This window comes from Myotis yumanensis, unplaced genomic scaffold (genome assembly GCF_028538775.1).
Source record: "Myotis yumanensis isolate MYYU_CA2020_CCGP unplaced genomic scaffold, mMyoYum1.0.hap1 SCAF_1, whole genome shotgun sequence".
NCBI lineage: Eukaryota > Metazoa > Chordata > Mammalia > Chiroptera > Vespertilionidae > Myotis > Myotis yumanensis.
The window spans coordinates 114,113,209-114,124,440 of NW_027223752.1; the positions used below are offsets into that span (position 1 = coordinate 114,113,209).

General features: G+C 44.3%; 1 pseudogene; it reads right to left on the bottom strand.

Annotated features, from left to right (window-relative positions):
- Positions 1-888: 888 nt before the first annotated feature.
- LOC139005098 (large ribosomal subunit protein uL11-like) lies at positions 889-7,086 on the bottom strand (annotated as a pseudogene).
- Between the last annotated feature and the right edge of the window lie 4,146 nt (positions 7,087-11,232).

Here is an 11,232-nt window from a genome sequence, read left to right on the forward strand (position 1 = left end):
GGAAACAGTTTAGCTACATCAGAAAGCAGGTCTAATTAAGCAAGATATATATATGTGTATATATATATATATATATGGCTAAGTTGACTCGTGCATGTACAATACATATAAAGCTCTTGCTGGCACCAATTGCACGCGTGTGTTTTGATCTGTCATTGTCGATCATGAATTTGGTTGACACTTCTATTATAGAGAAAGGGCGAATAGTGATGTTAAAATATTTCTTCTAATTAATTTCCTTTCAATGTGCACGAGTTTGTGCACCAGGCCACTAGTAGTATATAAATAGTATATATAAATAGTATATAAATAGTATATATAAATAGTTGATATAAAAAACACAGACAAAATTGAGCAAAAGCAGTCTTTAGAGAAGAGATCAGAAACTGAGCATATATGGAAAAAATTTATTTTGTGAACAAAATGTCAGAAGGACTTTGGAGTTTATAAGTACAGCCAACCATTGCTATCAGCTCAGTTTAACTACTTCCACTTACCATTATCCTAATTCTCAGTTTTAACTCCTAGAATGCTTTTAGCAACAAAAGTTATATAAATAGATGCAGTGAGAGAATTACATTAGCCTGCAATTTGAATCCAGCACCAAATATTGATCAGCATGGGTAATGGTTTTTCAGGCCATCTATTTAAACAGAGCTAAGAAGTTGAGTCAAACCTTGAACTTGCTACCTCAAGTACATATTACCCTTTGAATACTAAAGAAAAATGAGTCATATAGGGATAATAACATATTTAAGACATCAATGACACTGAGTATATTTCAAACTTTACTTTCAAAGAATCATAGGACCAAAGTAGAGTTTAAACACTATTCTGATATCTTCATTTATTATTGCTTTACTCTCCATAAGAAAGTTATTTGCTAAGTTAAGTGTTTAGGAAAATATTTTAAATTAATTTTTCCTTTTAGTTATCCAAACATTTGTTTATCTAAAATTAACATGGAGTTCCCAAAGGAATGGATTTTCCTTTTCCCATCCTCACGATGTTCATAAGTGGGTATTCAAAATTTAGGTAATTCTTGCTGGCTGGGTGGCTCAGTGGTTAAGCACCGACCCATGAACCAAGAGGTCACAGGTTCAATTTCCAGTCAGGGCACATGCCTGGGTTGTGGGCTCAATTCTCAGTAGAGGGTGTGCAGGAGGCAGCCAATCAAAGATTCTCTCTCATCATTGATGTTTCTGTCTCTTCCTCTCCCTTCCTCTTTAAAATCAATAAAAATAGATATATTTTTTAAAAGAACAAAATTAGAGGCATACATATAACTAGAGAAATTACAAATTCACAAAGACTAATACTAGTAAATAAAAAGGCACAAAACCAGGGATTTTATGCCCTATCTGTTTTGGCTCAGTGGATAGAGCATCGACCTTCAGACTGAAAGGTCCCAGGTTCGATTCCGGTCAAGGGCATGTACCTTGGTTGCAGGCAGATCCTCAGTGGGATGTCTCTTTCTCATCGATGTTTCTAACTCTCTATCCCTCTCCCTTCCTGTCTGTAATAAATCAATAAAATATATTTTTTAAAAAAATATATGCAAAGGCTATTTTTATATCACTGATACTTTATTTGTACTATTGTTACCTATAAATGTCATATCCTTCTTGTTAAGATTATAAACAACTTGAAATATGACTGTCTTATTCATCTTTGTCTTGCCACAGTGCATTGCACATGGCTGACATTCAATAAGTATTTTCTTCCCTCACTGGTTGTCAAATGATCTTTAATTGAAACATTTTCCTTTGTAGTTCTTAACTAGTCAGGCATTCCACTAGTTAAACAGAGCTAAGAAGTTGAGTCAAACCTTGAACTTGCTACCTCAAGTACAAGATGTTGATGTCATCTATGATGTCATGAGGGTGGTGGCCATCAACATTGAAGTCCACAGACTGGGCAGTCCCCAGGATCTCTTTAATGGTTCCAGAGAGTTCTCTAGCTAAAGATCAGTGCTGCATCTGTTGGGCAATGTTGATTATCTCATCAAAAGTGATATTTCCACTGTGCTTAATGTTTTTTTGCTTCTTTCTAACTCTCCATAGTTCTTTGAGAGCTTTGATGAGCAGGGCAGAAGCAGGAGGCACTAACTCAATCTGGACCTGTCTGTTCTGATGTCAGTTTCACTGTAATTCTCAGACCCTTCCAATCGCTGGTTGCTTTGGCCATGCCATCACCAGCCCTTTCTGGAGACAGGCCCAGGGGGCCGATCTTGGGGGCCAAGGCAAACGTGGCACTCACTTCCCCACGAGTGCACCTGGTGTCAGATGAACCCACATTTGGGAGGACCAAAGCAAGTTGCACCTGAGCCTCCTCCAGGCTGAAAGCCGAAATCTCAGTAAGTATTAAATACATGTTGAATTTATAATAGAATATATACATAAAATAATAGCATGGTCCATAAAATCATACAGGATGTTTCCTTCACTTTCTTATGGAGAAAAATTACTGCAATGAGAATATCTTTTTTAAAAGTCACCTTCCTACCCTAGCTGGTTTTGCTCAGTGGATAGAGCATCAGCCCATGGACTGAAGGGTCCTGGGTTCAATTCCGGTCAAGGGCACGTACCTCAGTTGCAGACCCCATCCCCGGTCCAGGCATGTGTGCGAGGCAACCAATTAAATATTTTTCTGTCTTGCCCTAGCCAGTTTGGCGCAGTGGATAGAGCGTCGGCCTGCGGACTAAAAGGTCCTGGGTTCGATTTCGGCCAAGGGCACATGCCCAGGCTGCGGGCTTGGTCCCCAGTGGGGGCTGTGCAGAAGGCAGCCAATCAATGACTCTCTCATCATTGATGTTTCTATCTCTTCCTCCTTCTCCCTTCCTCTCTTAAATCAATAAAGAAATATATTTTTTAAAAAAATAAAAAATAAATATTTTTCTGTCTCTTCCCTTCCCTTCCACTCTCTCTAAAAAAAAAAAAATCAATGGAAAAATATCCTCGGGTGAGGATTAACAACAACAAAAAGTCACCTTCATTATTTTTCATAAAGATAGATTAAAAAGTGATTTTTGCCCTAACATTAATCAATGTGCCTTCCACCTCTTAAGTGTACATGAATAGTTATAAAACTTCCTTGGCTCAGAATATAAAATTGCTTTCCACGGTTTCACATTATTATAGGTATCTACTGATCATACACTCAATCACCTTACCATTGAAAACAATAGTGTAGAAAGAAACACACACTGCTGAGATAATACAACTATTTTTAGAGAGGAGCAGTCATAGTATAATTATACTTCTCTGTTTCACTTCCTCCATACCTCCATAACATCTATCAACCAAAATGTTTGTTTAGAGTCCATACTTCCTGGTTCACAAGTTAAAAATGATAGATAGGTTTTAAGTTAAATAATTCACCAAAGATTTACAGAATACCTATTATGTAGAAAGCACTGTTGGGGACACAAAAATTAAGACATAATTTTCATCTTCTGGAACTCATGATTAAATGCACAACACATACCTAAACAGCTCCATTACAAGGCTGATTGTGTGAGTGCTAAAAAACTTCCAACAAGGTTTAAGCAGAGCTCTATAGAGAGAGAGATGAATTTAATCAAAGAGTTATCTAAGAAGCTTCAAATGAGAGATGGGTTTCTATTTGGTCTTTTAAAAATCAAGCAATAACATTCAAGATCTTCAATATTAATTATTTTTGAGTAAATAATTTAATTTGTCTTAAATATTTTATTCAGTAGTATTGCAACAGAGTTGGATTTTTCCCATTGAAAAGGTATTGGTTCAACTTGGGAGGATGGGAAGAGATCAACCAAAGAATATATATGCATATATGCATAGCCCATGGACATAGACAATAATGTCTAGGAGGGCCGTAGCCAGTTTTGCTCAGTGGATAGAGCGTCGGCCTGCAGACTGAAGGGTCCCAGGTTCAATTCCGGTCAAGGGCACATGCCCAGGTTATGGGCTCGATCCCCAGTAGGGGGCGTGCAGGAGGCAGCTGATCAATGATTCTCATAATTTCTATCTCTCTCTCCCTCTCCCTTCCTCTCTGAAATCAATAAAATATATTTTTTAAAAAGTATAACAGTTACAAAGAAAGTGAAGGCTTTATATGAAGAAAATCACAAAATTTTATCAAGAGATATAAATGATCTAAAAAAAAGATGTAGAAAAAGACCATGCTCCTGAACGAAACACCTCAACACTGTAAAAATGTCAATGCTTTACAAAATCATTTATAGATTTAACAAGTTCCAATCAAAATCTCAATTTTTTTAAATATGTTTTTATTGATTTCAGACAGGAAGGGAGAGGGAGAGATAGAAACATCAATAATGAGAGAGAATCATTGATCGGCTGCCTTCTGCATGCTCTAGCCCTCAACCATGGCATGTGCCTTGACCGGGAATTGAACCATGACCTTCTGGTTTATGCGTCGATGCTCAACCACTGAGCCATGCCAATCGGACATCAATAAGTTATATTGGAACTTGGAAAACAATTCTAAAGCTCATCTGAAAAAAAATCTACTAATGGGAATAGTCAAGATATTTGTTTGCAATAATTTCTCATAAGTATTAAGATATTTTTAAAAACAAAAAAATCTTTTTAGTTAAATGGATTTTTTTAGCTCACCTTGAAACACAGGGAAATGTGTTTTCCAGACAAAACTTGTGGCCTATAATTGAGAAGAAAAATTTGTATGTTCAAGGGAAAGATACAATATGTCCAATAATCTATATTTACTTACAATTATACTCCCAGAGAAAGGCTAGGTACATATAAATGGGTTACCCAATTTTTACAGAAATTTGTTTAGCATACCTATAGTACATTAAAAGGGAAAATACTGAACCAAAAATAAAATTCAGGGCCCTAGATGAATTTTTCTTCCATACCACCTCCTCCTGCAATATTGGCTTCTTCCAGGTCAAAGGTCTGAATCAGATCTTGAAACATTTGCTTTTCAAGTAAACTCTATCAACACCATTTCTATATTTAGATACTTCTGTTACTGTCTTAACTAGTTAATATTAAAATAGGGAAAAAGCAAAGGGAAGGCCAGGCATTATAAGCATGGTCATCTGGGCAGCTTCACCAGGAAGCTGCAGTTTCACGCTCCCCACTGGTCCATTCCCTGCAAATCACTGGGGAAGGGTTCCAACAAAGGAGAAATGGACGCATGTGCAGTGAAGTCGGAATGATCTAGGGAAGGTGCTTGCCTGCCAGTCTAACCTGGAAACAAAGATCACTTGCTAGGAGGGTGGTCCCCATGCAAGCCCCTGAAAATATGGGAATACATAATCCCCAGACAGAGGATCCTCTCTCTTGTTCCTCTTGTTTCGCTCCTGCTTCCTTGCACTTGTTTGTGCTCTCTCCATAGCTGTGTGGTCTAGAAGCCACACCCCACACGCAATGGACTGCAGCTGGGAACACAAGGTAAGCTAGCTGGACTGGACTGTGCTTTCATGTGGAATGGAGGCTCTGGACAGTGGCTTTAATCCTAGATCTACTGGAGAAGAAATGGGACTTTTTCCTTGGTGGGATGGAAATGGTACCTTGGAAACTTAGGGGTTTAATTCAATAGAAATAAAACTTCCCACAATACCTTATCCTCCCGTGGGGGCATCTGGAAATTCTTATTCCAGCGGCATCCCAAGAAGCACACTTCCACAGGTAATCAGTGGGTACATGGAGGACCCCCTACTGGTAACACTTCCTTGAAGATTCTGGGCTGCCATGACCTAATACTGGATATACTGAACACTGTAGGACAGATGAAAGGACCACATTCATTTCAGCTTAAAATAACTTGCATAGAGGGGTGGGAAAAGTCTGAAATGACAGATGCCAATGAAGTACATTTTAAAAAGAGAAAATTATGATAAGACAGGAGTGAAAGCAAATGGGGAACATGCAGAAAGAAGTATGGCATTCCAAACTGCTACTATTTAAAAAAAAATCTTCCTTTTTTAATGTATTACAGAAATCATCAGTTTTGTAATTACTGAACTTAACAGTTAAGCAACAAATTATGGGGGGAAATTAAATAATATTTTTAATTAATTAATTAATTCATTGATTGATTTAATCAATTTAATTAATTGATTTCAGAGAAGAAGGGAGAGGGAGAGGAAGAGATAGAAACATTAATGATGAGAATCATTAATCAGCTGCCTTCTGCATGCTCCACACTGGGGATCGAGCTCGCAACCTGGGCATCTGTCCTGACCAGGAATTGAACCATGACCTCTTGGTTCATAGGTCAACACTCCACCACTGAGCCATGCTGGCTGGGCTATATGTACTTTTACAAAACATATTTGTATTTAAATATTTCATGGGAAACCCACTTGGGTCCCCTCACTACTAAACTTTGCTTTTGATTAAAAAATTTTTTCATGAAAACCAACCTCTTGAGCCTGGCTGTGTGGCTCAGTGGTTGAGCGTCGAACTAAGAACCAATATGTCATTGGTTCATTCCTAGTCTGGGCACATGCCTGGGTTGGGGGCGAGATCCTCAGTTGAGGGTGTGCAGGAGGCAGTCAATCGATGTTTCTATCTCTCTATCCCTCTCTCTTCCTTGCTCTCTAAAATAAAAAAAATATGGAGAAACCAAGATGGCGGCATAGGTAAACACTGGAAATTGCTGCCTCGCACAACCACTTCAAAAATACAACTAAAAGACAAAAACGAATATCATCCAGAAACACAGGAAGGCTGGCTGAGTGGAAATTCTACAACTAGAAGGAAAAAGAAAAGCACACAGACTCAGAGGAGGTGCAGAAGTAAAGTGCAGAGGTAGAGGTACGGAGGCGCACGCCGAAAGGGCTGGCAGCTGAGGACGCGACGCACATGGAAAGGGCTGGAAACTGAGGACACGGTTGTCTTTTTCAATCGGGAGGGAGTCTCAAGCTCCAGACTGCTCTGAACTCCAGTTCTGGGTGAGTCTCTGAGGACCCAGACTCATATGGGAGAAACTGTCTGGCATCGGTTGGAACTTGAGGGTGGCTTTCTCTCAGAGGTACTTGCAGCGATTACCGGGACACTGAGAAGCGGGGCCTCTTAGGGCAGGACTGAGGAGCAGCCATAGCTGCTTGGTCCGCCCTGTTGATCCCCTGAGACCCCGCCCCACCCAAGCTGTGCGCAGAGGCTTTTGCATATGAAAGGCCTGGCCCTTGGCAATCTGAAGAATACCTAACAAACTGCAGCTGGATCAGAGAGACCCAGAACTTCCAAAAGAAGGTCTAAGGCCCCAAAGCAGCTTGCACTGCTTCACAGCTGGGCCTCATCTGGGCACCTCCAAACCCCAAAGAAGAGGAATCTCTCCATAGCTCCTGCTGGGTAGCCTCAGGCAGAGGCTAAATTAGCACCTCCTTAGAGATTCAAGAGCCAGTGTACCCAGTGGTCAGAGTGGGACCATCCAATTACAACTCCTCAGATCCATAAGGGACACACTCAGGGGGCAGACTCAGTGAGCACCAAAGACCCACTGAAGCAAGTCTTGCCTCATAAGGGTGTCTTCAGCACAGAAGTTCTCCCACCGTAGACACAGCTGATTCTCACAGCCAATTGGCCTGGAGGTCAAATCCTCCAAGTGATACCTACAACAATCAAGGCTTAACTACAACAAGACTGTGCACAAAGCCCACAAAGGGGTGCACCAAGAGTGTCCACCTCAGGTAATTGGGGAGGCTGAACCACTGGGCCCTATAGGACACCTAACACAGAAAGCCACTCTATCAACACAGGGAAGCATAAAAAATGCGGAGACAAAGAAACAGGTCACAAATGACAGAAATGGAGGAAAGCAAAATACTGGATATAGAGTTCAAAACCACACTTTTAAGGTTTTTCAAGAATTTTCTAGAAACTGCCGATAAATTTAGTAAGACCCTCAATAAGTCTAGTGAGACCACCACTTCTGCATCTTGGAATGAGCTGTTCCCAAGATGGGGAAAGGTGTCCTGCCAGGGAAGTCACATGATGTGGTCTTTCTCGAGGCCCAACTTGAGCTTGCAGCTCCGATGACAAAGACGCAGTGGAAAGGACACGGGCAGCCTCTGGAGAACAGCTGATGAGGCAGAGGATGGAGCCCTTGAAGCAAGCTTCGCTGTGCCCTGGCCCCTGAGGGAGGCCTGGTAATCATAAGAGTGGCTGCTTAAGGTCTTTCCAAGGGCATCAAGGGCTCAACACGCCCTTCCCAGGAGCCTACCTACCCCCGTCTCACTGCCTGGAGATTTTGGAGCTTGAGAACTGGGTCCCTCTAGGATAGAGGCAGGGGCCCTGGAGGCACAGTGACCAGACTAGGCTAACGCTGGGGTGTCAGATGGGGTGGATACCTCCACTGAGGCAGGAGCCTTCGAGGGAACAGTGGCCAGAATACTCAGGGCTGGTGTCCCTACAGAGATGGCAGTGTACCCGTTGAGCTCCCCATCTGCCTGCCTCCCTAGTCCAGTCCAGGACTGCTTCCAGACAAGGAGAAAACAGAAGCTCTGCCGACTTTCTCTGCTCTGGGGCCCGAGGTTGGGTTGGATGCTCCCCTTTAGGGTGGGGACTGAGGGAACTGCTACAGACATGGCCTGGAGAATAGGGGCAGAAGCAGGGCCCAGGCCACAGGCTGTAGTGTGCCCACAGCTTCCCTCATACCCACACTTACTGAAGAAGTACACAGTTGAGGGAGCCCAGGCCTCAGGGGCATTAGACTGGGCTGGAAGGCTGCCCCATAGGCTAGAGCAGGGGTCCTCAAACTTTTTAAACAGGGGGCCAGTTCATGGTCCCTCAGACCGCTGGAGGGCAGGACTATAGTTTAAAAAAAAAAACTATGAACAAATTCCTATGCACGCTGCACATATCTTATTTTGAAGTAAAAACGGGAACAAATACAATATTTGTATTTGCATGTGGCCCGCGGGCCGTAGTTTGAGGACCCCTGGGCTAGAGGCACTACTTGTCTTATCAGGGGGCTGTGGGGTCGGGAGAGGCACAGTCAGTGAGGTCAGAGTTGGGCCCTGCTTGATTCCCGATTCCCGAGGGAATTGAGGGACACCCAGCCCATTCACCTCAACCCCTCAATGAGAACAAGGCAGGACAGGAAGCACCTGGAGGTTATCAAAGGTGCTGATAATCACCCGCAGACATAGCCCTGCTCTCCTCTTCCTTCTAGAGCTGTCTTCTCACTCACCTTTCAGGCCTAACTCCTGGCACAAAGCTAGCTGGTTGGGCCCCTCAACCTTTTTACTGAGCCATGGTGACAAGTGGGGCAGCCAGGAGGCAGAGCCTCACTCAAGCTGGAGCCTTGAGCACCACCCTCCTGATTAAATCAGGGCAAGAGACCCATGAGTTGCTTAGCAAGATCACCTGAGGCAGAGAGCAAGCCCAGCCAGGGCAGGTCTGGGTGAGGCAACAGAGGTAGAGCTGAGCCAGGTGCAGACATTTCAGGTCCTGGCCTCCCACTGGCACAGGGCCCTCAGGAATGGCTCAGGTCCTGACGCAGCCTCTTACTTGATGTGACCGTCAGCAAGTTCCTGGGCCTCTGCTTCCCCATCTGTAACCTAGTGGGGATGGTCTGTGTTGCTCAAAATATGGTCCCTAAACATCTCAGGATCACTTTAGCAGTTTGATTACAACCCAGATTCCTGGGCTCTGCCTAAGCTAGTTCTCGATGGGGCCCTGGAAACCATTTCCCAGGTTATTTTGTTTGAGAAATTCTGCTTGGGTGCAACCCTGCCCAGAAGCCTTGGATGATTACAGGGGGAACTGTGGGGCCAGAAAGCCACAGTCAACCAAGGCTGAGTGGGCCCTATTCCTTTATTTGAGGGGTGGGGTTACCAGCACACCTCACTCCCTACACACACACCTTCCTTGCCATCAACACTCTTACCGAAGAATGGAACAGGCTTTGTGAAAACTGTGAGGGCTGGTAGCACCGCCTCCCTCACAGAAATCTTGGGCAGCTCTGTTCCTGCCCCACCTCGGGCTGGGGCTCCTCGGACAGTCATCTCTCCTGCAGAATGGGGTTCCCAGGACAGTTTGCCATGGGGAGCAGTCACCTCTCCCCACCATATGCAGCTCTACACGACTCACCCAGGTTCTGCACCATTATGGTTCTCTAGGGCACAGTGAACAGATGGGTGTGGGTGCTGAGCAGCCCTGCTATGCAGAGGCCTCAGACCCTGCCTGTAACCATGGCAATATTAGCAAGAAGTATGCCTGTCATGGAGCAGGGGCACAATAGGTGTGCAAAGAAGTGTGAGGGAGGAAGGGAGGAAAAAGGAAAAGAGCTAGGGAATAGCCAAATCCAGCAAGGCCCTGGCAATGAGGTGGGTGAGGCTGTCCTTAGCCTGGGCATTCAGAGCAATTCCACGTGTCACAATCCTTTTCCTCCTATGTAAGTAGCCACAATTCTCTCTACACTTGAGTTTTCTGTAGACATGGTCTCCTCCGCCCCCACCCCACTCTCCACGTTCCAGGAATGAATGAGTTGATGTGCAACAAGCTGGAACCATGTTTTCTGCCCCCAACCCTCCTGTTGAGTTTCCTGTACCCGACTCACAATATTTTCCTTTCCCAAACACTCCTCTAAGCTTCTGTACATGCTGTTCAACTCACACTGCACTTCACACCTTTTACCCACCTTGTCCTACTGGTCTTCAAGGCCCAATTTAGGCAGCAACTCTTCTGGGGCCCATGATAACTTCTCATCCCCAGACTAGCACATGCCCCTCCTACGCTTCCACAGCATCCTTCCCCCAGGTTGTCACTGTGGTGACCAGTGTTGGAGTTGCCTATCTTCTAGCCCGTCCATTACTGCCGGTGAGTGCTGCCACTCCAAACCTCGTCCAGTACAAGACCAGGCTCTAGCTGTAGGAGCCACAATATAGTTTGTGTACAGGAAGGATGGTATAACAGCTCAGTGAAACCCACAAAGTGAGGGTCAATCCTGGGCAGGTCTGACCTGCCCTAGTGGCCTGGTCCTGGAGCAGCTGGAGTGGAAACCACACCCAGGGAGCCACCTCAGCAACTCTGAGAACCTCTGTGGAAATAGAGCCCGCTAGGGTGAGAGGGGCCCTGGCAGGTGTGCTCAGTGGTTAGACCATCAACCTGCACACTGGAGGGTAGAGGGTTCAATTACCAGTCAAGGCCACATGGCTGGGTTGCAGGTCCGATCCCCCCGCCCCCCGCCCATCAGGCCCATGCGGGAAGCAACCAATGGACGTGCCTCTCACATGGATGTTCTCTTCTCCTT